We start from the raw sequence: 6,691 nt of genomic DNA on the forward strand, positions 1-6,691 counted from the left end.
TCATGTTTGGGTGAGTGGAGGGTCGGTGCAGGAGAGAAAGACCCTTGATGAGATGGATTGATTCTGTGAGTGGAGTGGTGGGAATGAATGTGTTTGAGACAGCGAGGTTGGCACAGGATAGAACGGCGTTTAGGGCTCTTGTACACAGGGTCACTATGAGTCACAAACGACTCAATGGCACTTAACAACAACATTCTAGCTTTGCTCTGATCTAGAAGATTAATTAGGACCTCTGAATTCACAAGTTTAACCAGATCCCTTCACCTGTGGTATCTCCGGTAGTAGATCCTATTTGCAGCTCTGTACTATTGTTATTCATGCATTTATTTATTTGAGCATTTACTGTGTGATAGTTTATTATTAGAAAGCTCTGGCAGCCTAGTGGCAAGACGCTGTACTGACATTTTGAATCCAATAGTTCCTCAGGAGAAGGATGGCTTAGCTTTTCCCATGCAGTTTACTGCCTCTGAACATCTACCGGAGAGTTAATTATGACTTGCCTCTGAATCGATGGTATATAACAAGTTTACTCTAGACACAGGGCATGAAACCAATAAAGACAAAAGTAGTATCTGGAAAGCATCAAATGCGAATGGACCTCATTTCTCGGGGCATATTCCAAGCAGTGGAATAGGTGTGTCATATGGAATTGCTCTGTTCAGCTTTTTTGAGGAAAAAATGGAGATGTGTACACCAATATTCATAGAAGCATCATTCAACATGGAAACAGTCAAAATTCCTCAAATGTATTAAGAAACAGTGATACAGTCACATGATGGAATACTACACAGTATGCAGGAGCAATGATTTTTTTTAAATTACTACTTAACTTGGGAGAGACTGGGGAGCATCATGCTAAGTGAACTAACACAGTCTCATAAGGACAAGTACTATATAAGATCACAATTGTAGAATATGTGTGAGGAGAGGGGGAGCAGGGGGTCATAAGGTCCTACAATTTGATGGGTTAAGGGGGGGAGTGAGTAAAGGAAATTGGAAAGATTTGGTGTGAAAAATAATGTATATGAAACCAGTATATAAAAAAAGAAACCAGTATAAAATAAAAATTTTATGTAAAAAAAAGGCTGATGAGAGAATAAAGATTTACTTTAGTATTACTCTGAGGAGAGTAAACAGAAATTGTTTTCTCTAAAAAAAAAAGAGCAGATGGGAAGATTACACAAAGTCACTGTACTGAAAATAATTGGCTGACACAGAAGAATTTAACTCAATACCTTATGATCAAGAAGCAGTAGTGATGAAGGAGGAAATTCAAGCCTCCCTGAAAGAACTGGGAAAAAAATAAGGCTTCAGCAATTTATGGAATACTGAATAACATATTTCATCAAACAGGTGCAGCCCTGGAAAAACTTACCAGATTGTACCAAGAAGTTTGGAGACTAGCTACCTGTCTAATTGACTGATTATTGCTATAGTAGGTGACATTAAGTCAAGTATGACCCATAGTGATGCTATGAATGATAGATCTGAACCATGTCCTATCCTGTATCATTCCCCCATTTGTTAACACACTAAAGCAGGAGTCAATGTGTCAATTCATCTGGCTGAGGGTCTTCTTCTCTTTCACTGACACTACCTTTCTGAACATGAGGTCCCTCCAGGGAAGAGACTCTTCTAGCAAATGTCCAAAGTACCTCAGAATGAGCTTTGCCTCTAAAGAGAACTCTGGATACACTTCTTCTAAGACATATTTGTTTTCTCTTTTGTCAGTTTATAGACTATTCAGTACTCTGAATATCCATTCAGAAAACGAACTAGAAGAGATCTGTATTTATTCCTGTTACTGAGAAGGGTGATCCAAAAGAGTGTGAAAATAGAAATGTTATTGCAGATTATCCAAAAATTACTGGAACAGTACATCAACAAAAAACTTTCAGAAATACAAGCAGAGTTTAGAAGAGTCCATGGCTTTAAGAATATCACTGCCCAAATCACATGGATCTTGATAAAAAGAATAGAACACTGAAGAATATAAATTGGTGTTTTATTGACTACATGAAGATATTTTGCCTCTGTGGATCACAACAAATTGTGGCTAATATTGAGAAGAATAGGAATCTCAGATTGTACTTATGTGAAACCAATATTTAGACCAAGAAACAGTTGTCAGAACAGAACAAGGAAACACTGCATGGTTCAGAATCAGGAAAGGAGTGCATCTGTGATATGTATTTTCTCTAGACTTTTTCAATCTATATGCAGAATGGCTCATTTGGGAGGCTGGACTTTATGAAGAAGAATGTGGCATCAGGATTGGAGAATGACTCATTAACAACCTGTGTTATGCACACGACAGAGTATTGCTCTCCAAAACTGAGGAAAACTTTGAAGCATTTGCTGCAGAAGGTCAAGTACTGCAAATCTTCAAAATGAATTGACTGCAGCTCAATATCAAGAAAATAAAGATTCTCATCACTCAGCCAGTTGGTAACATCATGATAGATAGAGAAGACATTAAAGTTATTAACAATATCATCTTGCTAGGATCCACAATCAACACTTTTGGCACCAGAAGCCAGGAAATCAGAAGAAGAGCTGCTTTGGGAAAATAGGTTATCATGGACCTCTCCAGAGTGTTAAGGAGGAGCAATATCAGTCTAGAGACTAAAATGCACCTGATCAAAGCCATGGTCTTCTCAACTACTTGCTATGCAGCTGAGAGCTGGATAATGATAAGGAAGACAAAAGAAGAATCAACGCCTTTGAGTTGTGGTGTTGGAGAAGACTATTGGACATATCATAGACTGCCAAGAGAGCAGACAGATCTGTCCCGGACAATGTGAAACTAGTTTGCTCCTTGGAGATTATGGAGTTTATCTTTAAATATGATAGTGAGATTAGCTCAGGATAGGGCAGGGCTTGGAGATATTGTGCCTAGGGTTGCTATGCATCGCAGGTGACTTGAAGGCACATAACAACAACAACAGCAATGGATGTATGATACATTTATTTATTTTTTTAACAATTTATTGTTAAAAAATTTATGGATATTATCCTATCACTCACAATACTTTATTTCAGGATAGACTTTTTGACTGTAAACGCAACACCATTCTTCTTCCATTTTTCATTCTCTGATAGATTATCTGATTCAAAGTGGCTAAAGTTGGTCCATTTCATTTCACTAATGTCTAATATGTTGATGCTCATGTATTTCATTTCATTTTTAACAATTTCCAATTTTCTAACATTCCAGCTACGTTCATTCCATGTTTCAATTATTAAATGATGTTTGTTATTGTTCTTCCTTATTTCAACTGACATGCAATCTACCACTATAATATAATAACTATCCTCTTTCTTTAGTGTCTATAGGGTTTCCACAGTCCTGTTATTTAGGAAGTAGATGACTCATACTGCTTTCTACTTTGTATTAATCAAGGAGTTCCACCAAACCCTGCCCATTATGTGCAACCCTTATGACATTTGATACAGCAGAGGCACAGATTTCAGTATCACAGTAAGCTAAAGCTATCTCAGTACAGCAAACTGACAGACAAGTGCTGTGCCACTTAGAACAATGTTCTCTCCAAAACACAATTAACACCAAGCTCAATAGCCATGAGCCCAAGAACCAAAATGACTTTTAAATACAAAGGTACACCCACCGGGTTCTAATTGCTTAAACAAGAGGCTTCCAGCCCACAGCTGATTGCTAACAAAATCAGAAACAATGCATTAGCTTACACTTGATGGTTAACAAAATAAAAAAAAAAATGCCCAAACAGTTTACACCCAGCTTTCAAAAGCACTTACCCTCCAGAATCCAACTGCTCCAAAGCTGGATACTAATACAACAAAGACCCATTAACATGATTAGCATTCAAATATATGTTTCTACATCTAGAGCCAAAGATGAAGAAATTGAGAATTTTTATGAAATCTTGCAGTAGTCCAAAATTGAATGAACATGTAATTAAGATGTGTTAATGATAATTGGTGATTGGAATGCAGAAGTAGAAGGTAGTTAAGAAGCAATAGTAGTTGGAAAATATGGTCTTGGTGATAGAAAATGGAATTAATTTTATATTTACAGTGATTTATTCATTGCAAATACTTTTTCTTAAATTCACATATGATGATTACACATGGATCTTACCTGATGGGCTGCATAGAATTCAGATTGACTATATTTGTGAAATAAATCATTAAAGAAGCTCAATATTGGCAGTCAAAACTAGATCGGGGCAGACTTTGGGTCAGATCATCAATTACTCACTCACATGCAAGTTCAAATTGAGACTGAAAAAAATGAAAATAAGTCCACAGGAACCAAGATATGATCTTAAATCATTCCATCTGAATTTCATGATCATCGTAAGTTTCCACACCACTGATCAAAGAATAGATGTGTTGTGAGATAAAATCAAGAATATAACCCATGAAGAAAGAGAAAAGTCATTACAAAAATACAAGATAAAGAAAAAAATTGAAATGACTATCGGAAGAGACTTTATAGATTGTACTGGAACATTAAAAAGCCAAAACAGAAAGGAAACCATGTCAAAGTGAAAGAGCTGAACAGAAGCTTTTGAAGGACAGGTCAGAAGGATAAGGCAGAGTATTATAATGGAATGTACAGAGAGCTGGAATTGGAGAATGAAAAGGGAAGAACTCACTGTGCATTTCTCAAGCTGAAGGAACTGAAAACCAAATTTAAGCCTCATGTTGCAATCTTGAAAGATGCTCTGGGCAATATATCAAACAACCCAGAAACCATCAAAAGGAGATGGAGGGAATACAAAGTCACTGTATGAGAAATAATTGATTGGCACTGAAAAATGTCAGGAAGTATAATATAAATTGGAGCCAATGACAATGAAAGAGGAAGTAGAAGCTACATTGAAAGCACTGACAAAAAAAATAAGGTGCCAGGAATGTATGAAATACCAATTGATTTGTTTCAATTAACAGAAAGATGCAGCCTTAGATGCACTCACCCATCTATTCCAGGAAATTTGGAGGACAACTGTCTGGTCAATGGACTGTAAGAGGTTCATATTTGTTTCCATTCACAAGAAAGGTGATCCAATTGAATGTGGAAACTATAAAACAATATCATTGATCAATGTATCATTTAAAAACAGAACAGCACACAGATAGGGAACTTCCAGAAGATGAAACAGGATCTAGAAGAGGCTGTGGCACCCGGGCTACCGTTGCTGATATCAGATGGATCATGACTCAAAGTACTGGAAAACCAGAAGAATATCTATTTGTGATTCATTTGAATGTGTAGATCATGACAGGTTGTGGCTAACATTGAGAAGAATGGGAATTCCAGAGCACTTAATTGTGCTCATGGGGAACCTATACCTGAATCAGGAGGCTGTTGTGTGATTGCATGATTTGGAATTGGGAAGGGAGTGCAACAGGGTTGTAACCTATCCCCATACCTATTCAATCTGTATGCTGTATCTGAGAAGCTGGAATTTATAAGGAGGAATGTGGCATCAGGATTGAAGGGAGACTTTACCAATAACCTGCGTTATGCAGATGACATAATCTTGTTTGCTGAAAAGTAAGGAGGACTTAAAGCATTTGTTGCAGAATCCAGTCTACTGTATGGATTGAATATAAATGTCAAGAAAACAAATATTCTTACCATTAGATAGATAGACAGCATCATAATGGATGGTGAGGAGATTAAAACTATCAAAAGCTTCATCTTACTTGGATCCATAATTAAAATCTTTGGTACGAGAGGTCAGAAAATAAGGAGATGCATTGTGGTGGTTGTTGTTGTTATGTGCCATCGAGTTGCTTGCAACTCATAGCGACCCTATGTACAACAGCCCTAAACCCTGCTCTATCTCAAGCCAAACTTACTGTCTCTTGACAAACTTATTCCCATTACCCCAGTGATGGAATCAATCCATCTAATCAAGGGTCTTCTTCTCCTGTGCTTTTCCTTCACCCTCCCAAACATGACATCTCTCTCCAAGGACTGATCCCACCTTGCCACATGTCCAAAGTATGTCAGACAGAACTTCAGAATTCTTGCCTCCAAGGAGCAGCCTGGCTTTACCTTCTTCAGGACGAACTTGTTTGTTCTCCTAGCAGTCCATAGTATATACAATACTCTTTTCCAGCATCAGCACTCAAAGGCATCAATTCTCCTATCATCTCTAGTCATTGTCCAGCTCTCTGATGCATAGCAAGTATGGCAAAGACGATGGCCTGTATAAACCACACCTTAGTCTCCAGACTGACATAGTTGCTCCTCAAAACCATGGAGAGGTCTCTGACAGTAGACTTTCCTGATGCAATTAACTTTTTTTATTTACTGGCGGCTGGTGTCAAGAGTGTTGATTGTTGAGCCAAGCAAACTAAAGCTGTGAACGGTCTCAATCTCTTTACCATCTATTATGATGCTGCCAATCGGCCCAGTGGTGAGAATCTTTATTTTCTTGATGTTGAGATTCAATCCATATTGCAGACTGCAGTCCTTGACCTTCTGAAGCAAGCACTTCAGATTCTCCTCAGTTTAAACAAGCAGGGTTGTGTCATCTGCATAACATAGATTGTTGATGATTCTACCTCCAATCCTCATGCCACACTTCTCCTCATAGAGCCCAGCCTCCCAGATAATCTGTTCTGCAAATAAATTGAAAAGATATGGAGATAGAACACATCATTGAAGCACACCCTTCCCAATTTTGAACCATGA

Source organism: Elephantulus edwardii, unplaced genomic scaffold, assembly GCF_000299155.1.
Source record: "Elephantulus edwardii isolate Elephantulus edwardi_28Jun2011 unplaced genomic scaffold, EleEdw1.0 scaffold00425, whole genome shotgun sequence".
NCBI lineage: Eukaryota > Metazoa > Chordata > Mammalia > Macroscelidea > Macroscelididae > Elephantulus > Elephantulus edwardii.